Raw genomic sequence first — 14,526 nt, 5'->3', positions numbered from 1 at the left:
TAGAAACAAATCTACTACTCATTTGAAATTCAGAGTAAATGCTATTGTATTGTCTTGTTATCTTGCATTTGTTGATTATGCAAATCTACTGTGTTTACTGGTCCTTTAAGAAATATCTAGAAGCAAAATGGAACGAATATAAAGAAAACAATAAACAGCCTATGAGTAACCCACATTTATTTTGGGAAGCGGCAAAAGCCTTTATAAAAACCGATATCATGTCTTATGTCATTAATAATAATAATAATAAGGAAAGAAAAAATATAGAAAAAAGTTAACTGAGCAGTTAATAATGGCCTATGCAGATTATAGTGGAGGTAGGGAGTAGACTCCCCTCTAGCCAGTTACAAAGGAACTTCCTCAAATAAGTTCCAGAGAGACAAGTCAAAGAAAAGGAAAGAACTGCACTGGCGCTTTAGGCTAGGGGATATGTTCAAAGATAGTAGTTTAGATATTTCATAATCTTATCAAAATTATATTTTATAAAAACAATAAATATTAAGGATGAGCTCGAAATAAGCAGATTACAGATCTTGAAAAAGCCCCTCAGGGTGAAACGCGTTGATTGTGTGTGATAAACTGTACTTTTGGAAATTGACCTCTATTTTGTTAAAGATTAGATGGTCTAATAACATCTTCTATAGTAATCTTGATAGGAATTGAGCCTCAAGATTACATTGTGCTAAAAACGGCTGCACCTTACTCCCTTGTAAGGGAGCTATTGGCATTAACAGCTAAGATACCCTCAGCCTGTAAATTCACCGGATGATCTACTTTCACAGATAAACAGCTGATTATCATTGCGGTCCTGTAAACACAGTGACGTCAGACGCCTCCTCCACGTGGAAACACCGAAACTGGAAGTGCTCCGTGTTACTGTAATACACAAAGTCCGGACACCACCCGCTACAGAAGCGGACTACGAAAAATTACTGAATCACGGTAATTTATTCCAGCTAAGAAAGAACATCAGAGACAGGAGCAGCTCATAGTGAGAGACAAATTGTTCCACTTTGTTTTTTGAGAGACGATCCATTCAACTCTACTAAACACCACAATGAGTGGCATGCAGGTACCATGCAAATATAACATAATTGTTGTTTTACCTTGAACTTCTTTTTAAGAGCTCCATCAACAATATGAATTAAGGAAACAATCAAATATAAAGTGACATAAACTATATAAACTAAGGAAACAATTGTATCCAGCTCAAGGTGACATATACTATATGAATAAAAAGGATATACACGCAAGCCATTTTTATATTTTTTAATCAGCCTAAGGTGACATATACTATATGAATTAAAAAGATATATACGCAAACCAATTTCTATTAGTATATTTATTTTTCTTTCATCCATATTTTTGCAACACGTTGCTGAAATCATTTTTTAAAGTGCACTTTATTATATTTTTTAATACTGGACGTCCAGATAAAGGGAATATTACAAATTGTTTAGTCATAGTAAGGGTGTTTCTGAAATTATCTCAGTCTCCCTCAAACTATACTTCACATTGGATTGTATAGAGTACAGCCTATATAGTATAAGCTTTTTTAATATTATTTTTATTATTGTATTTATCGTGATTTGACTATTGAAAAATAATTCTTGTTATTCTGTATGTCAATTGATATAACATTTTATTTTGTATTAATAAATAGGTATTATTGTAATCTGCTTATTTCGAGCTCATCCTTAATATTTATTGTTTTAATAAAATATATTTTTGACAAGATTATGAAATATCTAAACTACTATCTTTGAACATATCCCCTAGCTTAAAGCGTCAGTGCAGTTCTTTCCTTTGCAGATTATAGACAGGTCCCTCACAACATAATCAATTAAGATATTTCCAATTTAAAAAACAAAGAGATGACTATGCCATAGACCAGTCCCAGTTAGATGCGAAAATTAATATGGGTAAAATATGGGGTAACCGCTCAGGTAAACTATTGGCAGCAGCAGTAAAAACTTATGGCTAGATTACGAGTTTTGCGTTATGAGGGGTGAGGTATTAACTTGCACGTTATTGTCACCGCTCACTTACCTACAGCGCTGATATTACAGGTTTTTCTAAACCCGGCGTTAAAAGGCAAGAAGTGAGCGTAGAGCAAAATTGTGCTCCATTACGCACTCCAATACCAGTGCTGCTTAAGTCAGCAGTGAGCTGGTTGTATGTGCTTGTGCACGATTTCCCCATAGACATCAATGGGGAGAGCTGGCTGAAAAAAAGCTTAACACCTGCAAAAAAGCAGCGTAAAGCTCAGTAACGCAGCCCCATTGATTCCTATGGGGAAACACATTTTATGTTTACACCTAACACCCTCACATGAACCCTGAGTCTAAACACCCCTAATCTTACACTTATTAACCCCTAATCTGCCGCCCTCGACATCGACGACACCTACATTATATTTATTAACCCCTAATCTCCCCAATGTCGCCGCAACCTACCTACACTTATTAACCAATAATCTGCTGCCCCCAATGTCGCCACCACCATAATAAACATATTAACCCCTAAACCGCCGCACTCCCACATTGCAAACACTAGTTATATATTATTAACCCCTAATCTGCCGTCTCTAACGTTGCCGCCACTATATTAAATTTATTAGCCCCTAAACCTAAGTCTAACCCTAACCCTAACACCCACTAACTTAAATATAATTAAAATAAATCTAAATAAAACCTACTATTAATAACTAAATAATTCCTATTTAAAACTAAATACTTACCTATAAAAAAAACTAAGCTAGCTACAATATAACTAATAGTTTCTTTGTATCTATCTTAGGGTTTACTTTTATTTAACAGGCAAGTTTGTATTTATTTTAACTAGGTAGAATAGTTACTAAATGGTTATTAACTATTTAATAACTACCTAGCTAAAATAAATACAAATTGACCTGTAAAATAAAACCTAACCTGTCTTACACTAACACCTAAATTAACCCTACAATTAAATACATTCCCTAAATTAAATACAATTAACTAAATTCAAAACAATTAGCTAAATTACAACCCCCCCACTAAATTACAGAAAATAAAAAACAAATTACAAGATCTTTAAACTAATTACACCTAATTTAATAGCCCTATCAAAATAAAAAAAGCCCACCCAAAATAAAAAAAAAACCTAGCCTAAACTAAACTACCAATAGCCCTTAAATGGGCCTTTTGCGGGGCATTGCCCCAAAGAAATCAGCTCTTTTACCTGTAAAAAATAAAATAAAAAAAAAAAACCAACAGTAAAACCCACCACCCACATAACCAACCCACGCAAATAAAACCCTTATTAAAATGCCCATTCAAATGCCCTTTTCAGGGCAATGGGGAGCTTAGTTTTTTTTAGTTAGGGCTTTATTAGGGGGGTTGGTTGTGTGGGTGGTGGGTTTTACTGTTGGGGGTTGCTTGTATTTTTTTACAGGTAAAAGAGCTGATTTCTTTGGGGCAATGCCCCGCAAAAGGCCCTTTTAAGGGATATTGGTAGTTTAGTTTAGTCTAGGGATTTTTTTTATTTTGGGTGGGCTTTTTTATTTTGATACGGCTATTAGATTAGGTGTAATTATTTTAAAGATCTTGTAATTTGTTTTTTATTTTCTGTAATTTAGTGTTTGTTTCTTTTTGTAATTTAGCTAATTGTTTTGTATTTAATTTAGGGAATTTATTTAATTGTAGGGTTAGGTTAGGTGTTAGTGTAATTTAGGTTAGGTTTTATTTTACAAGTAAATTTGTATTTATTTTAGCTAGGTAGTTATTAAATAGTTAATAACTATTTAGTAACAATTCTACCTAATTAAAATAAATACAAACTTGCCTGTAAAATAAAAATAAGCCCTAAGATAGATACAATGTAACTATTAGTTATATTGTAGCTAGCTTAGGGTTTATTTCATAGGTAAGTATTTAGTTTTAAATAGGGATTATTTAGGTAATGATAGTAATATTTATTTATATTTATTTTAATTATATTTAAGTTAGGGGGTGTTAGGGTTAGGGTTAGGCTTAGATTTAGGGGTTAATAAATTTAATATAGTGGCGGCGACGTTGGGGCGGCAGATTAGGGGTTAATAAATGTAGGTAGGTGGCGGCGATGTTAGGGTCAGCAGATTAGCGGTTAATAATATTTAACTAATGCTTGCGAGGCTGGAGTGCGGCGGTTTAGGGGTTAATATATTTATTATAGTGGCAGCGATGTCCAGAGCGGCAGATTAGGGGTTAATAATTAAATTTTTGTGTTTGCAATGTGGTAGGGCCTCGATTTAGGGGTTAATAGGTAGTTTATGGGTGTTAGTGTACTTTTTAGCACTTTAGTTATGAGTTTTATGCAACAGCGTTATAGTGTAAAACTCATAACTACTGACTTTAGAATGCGTTATGAATCTTGCGGGATAGGCTGTACCGCTCACATTTTGGCCTCCCAGGACAAGCTTGTAATACCGGCGCTATGAAAGTCTAATTTAAAATAGACTATACGCAAATTGCGTAAGTTGATTTGCGGTAAGGCCAAAAAAGTGTGCGGTGCCCCCAAATCTGCAAGACTCGTAATAGCAGCAGTAGTAAAAAAGCAGCGTTATGAGGCTTAACTCTGCTTTTTTACTCATAACGCAAGACTCGTAATCTAGCAGTTAGAAAGCTAATTGGATTACTGTCTACAGAACAGACTTTATACTGCTGGTCAGGTAGTTCCCTTGTCATCTTGCATACTACCTGATACTGAGATGACTAAAGTGCTGCATACACAGTGTACAGGACTGCTAATATAAGGAGTGCAGCAGCCATTCATTATAAAGGACTATATATGTGTATTTATCCATATTACTGTGTGCAAATCTACAGGAGCCACATTTTTATGTAATCCAGTAAATAAAGTGACAGTCTATATTTAGAAGTTACAAGTGCATCATTCATAAAAAAGAGTTAATGTTTGCTATGTAAGGACATTACAATTATTAAGGCTATTCAAAACTTACCAGCGGCTAAAGAAGCAGGACCCAATGGGTTACCATCAGATTTTTATAAAATATTAATAGGCAAAGTAATAGAACCCCTTCATAGCGTATATGTAAAACATAATTTATGTAAGAACTTACCTGATAAATTAATTTCTTTCATATTGGCAAGAGTCCATGAGCTAGTGACGTATGGGATATACAATCCTACCAGGAGGGGCAAAGTTTCCCAAACCTCAAAATGCCTATAAATACACCCCTCACCACACCCACAATTCAGTTTAACGAATAGCCAAGTAGTGGGGTGATAAAGAAAGGAGTAAAAAGCATCAACAAAGGAATTTGGAAATAATCGTGCTTTATACAAAAAAATCATAACCACCATAAAAAAGGGGGTGGGCCTCATGGACTCTTGCCATTATGAAAGAAATTAATTTATCAGGTAAGTTCTTACATAAATTCTTTCATGTAATTGGCAAGAGTCAATGAGCTAGTGATGTATGGGATAGCAATACCCAAGATGTGGAACTCCACGCAAGAGTCACTAGAGAGGGAGGGAAAAAAATAAAAACAGCCATTTTCCGCTGAAAAAAATGAATCCACAACCCAAAATATAAGCTTATTGTCATAAATGAAAAGAAAAAACTTAAATCAAAAGCAGAAGAATCAAACTGAAACAGCTGCCTGAAGATCTTTTCTACCAAAAACTGCTTCTGAAGAAGCAAAGAAGACTAAGCTGCTGCTTTGCAAATCTGATCAACTGAAGCTTCATTCTTAAAAGCCCACGAAATAGAGACTGATCTAGTAGAATGAGCTGTAATTCTCTGAGGCGGGGCTTGACCCGACTCCAAATAAGCTAGATGAATCAAAAACTTTAACCACAAAGCCAAGGAAAGAGCAGAAGCCTTCTGACCTTTCCTAGAACCAGAAAATATCACAAATAGACTAGAAGTCTTCCTGAAATCTTTAGTAGCTTCAACATAATATTTCAAAGCTCTTACCACATCCAAAGAATGTAAGGATCTCTCCAAAGAATTCTTAGGATTAGGACACAAGGAAGGAACAACTATTTCTCTATTAATGTTGATAGAATTCACAACCTTAGGTAAGAATTTAAATGAAGTCCGCAAAACCGCCTTATCCTGATGAAAAATCAGAAAAGGAGATTCACAAAATAGAGCAGATAATTCAGAAACTCTTCTAGCAGAAGAGATGGCCAAAAGAAACAACACTTTCCAAGAAAGTAGTTTAATGTCCAAAGAATGCATAGGCTCAAACGGAGGAGCCTGTAAAGCCTTCAAAACTAAATTAAGACTCAAAGGAGGAGAGATTGATTTAATGACAGGCTTGAGATGAACCAAAGCCTGCACAAAACAATGAATATCAGGAAGTTTAGCAATCTTTCTATGAAATAAAACAGAAAGAGCAGAGATTTGTCCTTTCAAGGAACTTGCAGACAAACCTTTATCCAAACCATCCTGAAGAAACTGTAAAATTATAGGAATTCTAAAACAATGCAAAGAGAATTTATGAGAAGAACACCATGAAATGTAAGTCTTCCAAACTCATAAAATAAATCTTTCTAGAAACAGATTTACGAGCCTGCAACATAGTATTAATCACTGAGTCAGAGAAACCTCTATGACTAAGCACTAAGCGTTCAATCTCCATACCTTCAAATTTAATGATTTGAGATCCTGATGGAAAAATGGACCAAGAGATAGAAGGTCTGACCTTAGTGGAATTGGCCAAGGTTGGAAACTGGACATCCGAACAAGATCCGCATACCAAAACCTGTGAGGCCATGCTGAAGCTACCAGCAGCACAAACGATTGCTCCATGATGATCTTGGAGATCACTCTTGGAAGAAGAACTAGAGACGGGAAAATATAAGCAGGTTGATAACACCAAGGAAGTGTCAATGCCTCCACTGATTCCGCCTGAGGATCCCTGGACCTGGACAGGTACCTGGGAAGTTTTTTGTTTAGATGAGATGCCATCAGATCTATTTCTGGAAGCCCCCACATCTGAACAATTTTAGAAAACACATCTGGGTGGAGAGACCATTCTCCCGGATGTAAAGTCTGATGACTGAGGTAATCCGCTTCCCAATTGTCTATACTTGGGATATGAACCGCAGAAATTAGACAGGAGCTGGATTCCGCCCACACAAGTATCCAAGATACTTCTTTCATAGCTTGAGGATTGTGAGTCCCACCCTGATGATTGATGTATACCACAGTTGTGACATTGTCTGTCTGAAAACAAATCAACGGTTCTCTCTTCAACAGAGGCCAAAATTTAAGAGCCCTGAGTATCGCATGGAGTTCCAAAATATTGATTGGTAATCTCGCCTCTTGAGATTTCCAAACTCCTTGTGCTGTCAGAAATACCCAAACAGCTCCCCAACCTGAAAGACTTGCATCTGTTGTGATCACAGTCCAAGTTGGATGAACAAAAGAGGTCCCTAGGATTATACAATGGTGATCTAACCACCAAGTCAGAGAAAGACGAACATTGGGATTTAAGGATATTAATTGTGATATCCTTGTATAATCCCTGCACCATTGGTTCAGCATACAAAGTTGGAGAGGTCTCATATGAAAATGAGCAAAGGGGATTGCGTCCGATGCTGCAGTCATGAGACCTAAAACTTCCATGCACATAGCTACTGAAGGGAATGACTGAGACTGAAGGTTCCGACAGGCTGCAACCAATGTCAAACGTCTCTTGTCTGTTAGAGACAAAGTCATGGACACTGAATCTATCTGGAAGCCTAAAAAGATTACCCTTGTCTGAGGAATCAAAGAAATTTTTGGTAAATTGATCCTCCAACCATGTCTTCGAACAAACAACACTAGTTGATTAGTGTGAGATTCTGCAGAACGTAAAGAATGAGCAAGTGCCAAGATATCATCCAAATAAGGAAATACCACAATACCCCATTCTCTGATTACAGAGAGTAGGGCACCTAGAACCTTTGAAAAGATTATTGGAGCTGTTTCTAGGCCAAAAGGAAGAGCAATAAATTGGTAATGCTTGTCTAGAAAAGAGAATCTCAGGAACTGATAGTGATCTGGATGAATCGGAATATGAAGATATGCATCCTTTAAGTCTATTGTGGACATATAATGCCCTTGCTGAACAAAAGGCAGAATAGTCCTTATAGTCACCATTTTGAAAGTTGGTACTCTTACATATTGATTCAAAATCTTTAGATCCAAAACTGGTCTGAATGAATTTTCTTTCTTTGGGTCAATGAATAGATTTGAATAAAACCCCAGACCCTGTCCCTGAAACGGAACTGGCATGATTACCCCTGACAACTCTAGGTCTGAAACACACTTCAGAAAAGCCTGAGCATTTACTGGGTTTACCGGAATGTGTGAGAGAAAAAATCTTCTCACAGGCGGTCTTACTCTGAATCCTATTCTGTACCCCTGAGAGACAATACTCTGAATCCAATGATTTTGGACCAAATTGATCCAAAACATCTTTGAAAATTTTTAATCTGCCCCTTACCAGCTGAGCTGGAATGAGGGCCACACCTTCATGCGGACTTGGGGGCTGGTTTTGATCTCTTAAATGGCTTGGATTTATTCCCATTTGAAGAAGGCTTCCAATTGGAAGCAGATTCCTTGATGGAAGGATTAGGTTTCTGTTCCTTATTTTGTCGAAAGGAACAAAAATGGTTAAAAGCTTTAGATTTATCCTTAGGTTTTTTTATCCTGAGGCAAAAAACTCCCTTCCCCCCAGTAACAGTTGAAATTATTGAATCCAACTGAGAACCAAATAATTTATTACCTTGGAAAGAAAGAGATAGCAATCTGGACTTAGAAGTCATATCAGCATTCCAAGATTTGAGTAACAAAGCTCTTCTAGCTAAAATAGCTAAAGACATAGATTTAACATCAATTTTGATAATATCAAAAATGGCATCACAAATGAAATTATTAGCATGTTGAATCAACTTAACAATGCTAGACAAATCATGATCCGAAACTTGTTGCGCTAAAGTATCCAACCAAAAAGTTGAAGCAGCTGCAACATCAGCCAAAGAAATTGCAGGCCTAAGAAGATGACCTGAATATAAATAAGCTTTCCTTAGATAAGATTCAAGTTTCCTATCTAAATAGGCTGACCATATTGCCGCTTTAAGAAGGAACACATATGAAAAATACATATGTGAGGGTTCTTATACAAAATCATTTCTTTAAACAGCCCTGAAAACAGCCCTAACATATGTATTTTTCATATGTGTTCCTTTTTAAAGCGGCAATATGGTCAGCCTACATCTAAAGGATCTTTAAAAGAAGTACTATATTCCGTAGGAATAGTAGTACATTTAGCAAGATTAGAGATGGACCCATCAACTTTGGGGATCTTTTCCCAAAACTACTATCTAACTTCTGGCAAAGGATACAATTTTTTAAACCTTGAAGAAGGAATAAAAGTACCAGGCTTATTCCATTCCTTAGAAATCATATCAGAAATAGAATCAGGAACTGGAAAAACCTCTGGAATAATCACAGGAGGTTTATAAACAGAATTTAAATGTTTACTAGTTTTAATTTCAAGAGGACTAGTTTCCTCCGTATCCAATGTAATCAACCCTTCTTTTAACAAAGAATGAATATACACCAATTAAAATAAATAAGAGGATTTATCAGTGTCAATATCTGAGGCAGGATCTTCTGAATCAGATATATCCTCATCAGAGAAGGATAATTCAGTATGTTGTTGGTCATTTGAAATTTCATCAACCTTATGAGAAGTTTTAAAAGACCTTTTACATTTATTAGAAGGCGGAATGGCAGACAAAGCCTTCTGAATAGAATCAGAAATAAATTATTTTAAATTTACAGGTATATCTTGTGCATTAGATGTTGAGGGAACAGAAAAACAGGTAATGAACTACTACTGATGGATACTTTCTCTGCATGTAAAAGTTTATCATGACAACTATTACAAACCACAGCTGGAGGTATAATCACCACAAGTTTACAACAAATGCACTTAGCTTTGGTAGAACTGTTATCAGGCAGCAGGAATCCAACAGTGAATTCTGAGACAGGATCAGATTGAGACATCTTGCAAATGTAAGAGAAAAAAACAACATATAAAGCAAAATGATCAATTTCCTTATATGGCAGTTTCAGGAATGGGAAAAAATGCAAACAGAATAGCCCTCTGACATAGAAAAAGGCAAGAGGCAAATCAAAAAGGGGTCTAAAATAATGAAAATATTTGGCGCCAATTATGACGCACAACAAAAAGAAAATTTTTTTTTGCCGCCAAAAACGTCCGGAAACGACACACACTCGCGTCATAGATGACGCAACCTTGTGAAAGGACCCGGCGTCAACTAAGACATGGGAAATGACGAATTTGCGATAATGAACGTAACTTTGCGCCAAAAAAAATCTCTCTCCAAGAATGACGCAATAAACTTTAGCATTTTGCGCCCTCGTAAGCCTAATTCTGCCTGCAAATTTGAAAAATAACAGTCAATTGAAAAAAGACTACACCCTAGGTAAGAAATACATTTCTAAAAAAATGCATTTCCCAGATATGAAACTGACAGTCTGCAAAAGGAAATATACTGAAACCTGTATCATGGTAAATATAAGTACAATACATATATTTAGAACTTTATATAAATACATAAAGTGCCAAACCATAGCTGAGAGTGTCTTAAGTAATGAAAACATACTTACCTAAAGACACTCATCCACATATAGCAGATAGCCAAACCAGTACTGAAACAGTTATCAGTAGAGGTAATGGTATATAAGAGTATATTGTCGATCTGAAAAGGGAGGTAGGAGATTAATCTCTATGACCGATAACAGAGAACCTATGAAATAGATCACTGTGAGGAAAACCATTGCATTCAATAGGTGATACTCCCTTCACATCCCTCTGACATTCAATGTACTCTGAGAGGAAACAGGCTTCAAAAATGCTGAGAAGCGCATATCAACGTAGAAATCTTAGCACAAACTTACTTCACCACCTCCATAGGAGGCAAAGTTTGTAAAACTGAATTGTGGGTGTGGTGAGGGGTGTATTTATAGGCATTTTGAGGTTTGGGAAACTTTGCCCCTCCTGGTAGGATTGTATATCCCATACATCACTAGCTCATGGACTCTTGCTAATTACATGAAAGAAATATATATATAATGGAGAAGGAACAATACCACAATTATTAAAAGCAGGTAACACAGTAGTTATTCCAAAATAAGGCAATGATCCAACACATCCCCAATCATATAGATCTCTGTCTCTAATTAATGCAGACTACAAAATATTAATGAAGATAATAACAAACAGATTAAACAAAATAATACCCAATATAATAGCAGAGAACAGGTAGGATTTGTCCAGGGAAGATCATCAACAACACACATAAGAACGATATTGCAAATAATGGAAAAATATACAGTAGATTTTTTTTTAATTCTTTTTTATTAAAGAGAGTTCAGGCATACAACATGTATACAGTTACATATAGATAATTCAAAATTACACAGAGTCATACTTAATGGGTTTACAATGGATATTGAGTTGTCAACCAATGGAATACATAGTAATACATTTGATTAAAACCTATGGTTATCACACCTATGCATCAGATCCCTTCTCACTGCTTGTTACCCAAACTCTCTTAGTTTTAACTTTGTTTTGAACTAAACTAACCATTAAAACTAAACTAAATTAAACATTAAATCCTAACCCACCCAACCATTCCAGGGGTATTCCCCCCCCCCCCCCCCCAGATATGTAGGAGATATCCCAATCTGCAAACTATGCACTATTTCAAAATTACAAGTATAGGCACTCAGTCAGGCACTGGTCTTGCTTGAGCATAACTGAAAAGGCCAGAATTAAGGAGGGATATCTGCTTTAACTGCTGAATTACTTGGTATTGAAATTATATGAATTTGGTTGAGATGCACAAATGCCCAATCTATTTAAAATGAGAAGACCTATATGGATTAGTATTGAAGCAAGGGCTCTGAACAAACATAAGTGTTTTCAACCTTCTTGTAGCCTAGGTGTGTATCATGCATTTCAACATGTATAAGTTGCCTAGGAAATAAACAAACAGTCAGCCCTTAATGATGGGAGCTGCAGACATTATAATCAGACATTGTGAGTACTATTATTTTATGAGGGTTGACCATAGCCAAGGGAGCATTAGCCAAGTTATCTTCTGATTAACCAGCTCAGGCGTAATTAAGGGAGCATTAATTAAAATACTTAGAAAGTTAAGGTGGGAACCCTTTAGAGTCTAAATAGATATAGTTAAAAAAAAAAAAAAACACACCGTGGCAAGCCTGACGTGCGCCCAACAGGACCAGGATTTATAACACAATAACTACCCCTTTAACAAAACAAGGTGCATTATCAATCACTATGGTGGCATAACAGTTTGATCCTGTTTTGCTATACAGTACCTATTATACCAAGATTTAGCCTCAGCGGAGTAGTAGCATCTTATATAATGGTCTATTGAGCTGTAAAGCTAGCAAAGATGAGACGACTTGCCACATCGCAATAACATAATGAGAAATAACAAGATACTAGTCATGGGCAGTTCACAATATAGTCCATTTATCAGCAAGAGCAAAGCGACTATCTGTTTTCAAAAAAATGACATTGCATGTATGATATTTCATTGTAGGCTGGGACAGTGTAGTAAAGATCTTAAATTCTCCTTCCGCTTCATATTTACAATAGCTGTTGACTGTGTATAGGCAACAGAGCAGCAATTCCAGCGCCGGAAGTTTCTAAGGTCAGATTGTGATAGGTTCAGTGAATATATAACTTGTCCAACTAATTTACACACCAACTCGAGATGAGAGTGTTATGCCATACAAACAGGGGTGGATCAAACCAAATTATGTAACTCCCTGCCGCATACTACTAACCCACTCCCTGGATCCAGCCTGTCTGAAAGTCCATATCTGATTTCATGGCTGAGGTGTCCAGCTTTAGTGCTGAGATCCAGGGAAGCATAGGCTGAATAGGTATAGCTGAAGAAGGCCCGCTCTAAGGGCTGTTGACATCGGGAAGTTGCATTAGCGGACGGCCAGACGGTCGCCCGAGGCGGTGCTGCATCCTGAATTTCCTTGGTATCTTGTTTCCTGATCAGTGAGTTTAAGATCATGCCCGTTGATGAAATGTCGGTTGCGGGGTTTGTAGTCAATTCTAGAGGTGATCTCAGCCGAGTGAGGAGTCAAACAAACATCCCCCTGAATCCCAACAGCCGGGTCCGAAAAGAGAAACCCCAAACCCATAGTTTTAGTGTTCGGTTGCAGCAGGGCTAAAGGTGTGGGTTGCGGATCCATTGGGGAAGGGCAAGCTTGCATAGATACCGGGTAGTCATTTGGAAGACAAGGTCCCTTAATAGCCTGGATTGTTTCATGTAGTGTCTCATAGCTAGAGAACAAACGTTCAAATGCCGGCAAGAACACTTCACAGATCTGCGCAGCAATAGTATTTTCCGACTCCATTGCTCTGGACAGGAAGTTAGTATATACAGAATCCTTCATGGATTATTTTTTAAGAGAAATGACCTCCGGGGAAGAACAGAGTGGTTTTCCTCTATCTGCTAGAAATTCCCGGACAGCTTCTATGTCAAGTGAGATGCAGATGGCATAGAAAAATGATGCTGTAGAGGAGATTAGAAACTGTTCTCTACAGAGCAGCAAAAGCTTGCATCCATTTTCTAGGGCCGCCCACCGGAAGCATCTTTCTTGAATTTTATTGAAAAACTATACTCAAAAGCCGAGACTCATATAATTGTAAATGGCGAATTATCCAAACCAATTTCTTTATATCGAGGCACACGTCAAGGATGCCCGTTGTCACCGATATTATTTAGTTTGTCACTGGAACCGCTAGTTCAATTATTGAAACAAATACCATTTGGCATTAAAATGAAGAATTTGGAAATAAATTGGCTCTATTCCCAGACGATCTGCTGTTTTTTGTCGCAAACCCTAAAAATTATATAGAGGATATAATAACAAATATAGAAAGGTTTGGAAAGATTTAAGGATATAAAATAAATATTACTAGTCTAAAATATATTGGCTAAAAAAGTCTAAAATATATTGGCTACTTAAAGCAAACGAGAGGTTCAAATATCCATTTTAGGTGGAAGAAGAATACATAAAATATCTAGGTATAAGGTTAACCAATGATCCAACTAGGACATATAAGTTAAATTACCATTCTATAATATGACAGATTGAACGAGATATGAAGGTCTGGAGTAAATTATACTTAAATCTAATGGGAAGGATTCAATTAATAAAAATCATCATATTACCAAAATTAATATATCCAATGCAGAATTTACCTTTTCTGCTAAATAAAATAGACCTGCAGCAAATAAACAGGACAATTAGAAATTTTATTTGGAGAAATAAAAAATCAAGAATCAAATTAAGTAAATTACAATCCTCCCAGGAACAGGGCGGCCTAGGACTGCCAAATATTCAATATTATAATTGGACGTTATTAACACGTTATATAATATAATGGATCTTAGGAAGTGG

The sequence above is a fragment of the Bombina bombina genome, chromosome 1, assembly GCF_027579735.1.
Source record: "Bombina bombina isolate aBomBom1 chromosome 1, aBomBom1.pri, whole genome shotgun sequence".
Classification (NCBI taxonomy): domain Eukaryota; kingdom Metazoa; phylum Chordata; class Amphibia; order Anura; family Bombinatoridae; genus Bombina; species Bombina bombina.
The sequence above is the reverse complement of the archived record's forward strand: the minus strand, read 5'-3'. Positions refer to the sequence as shown.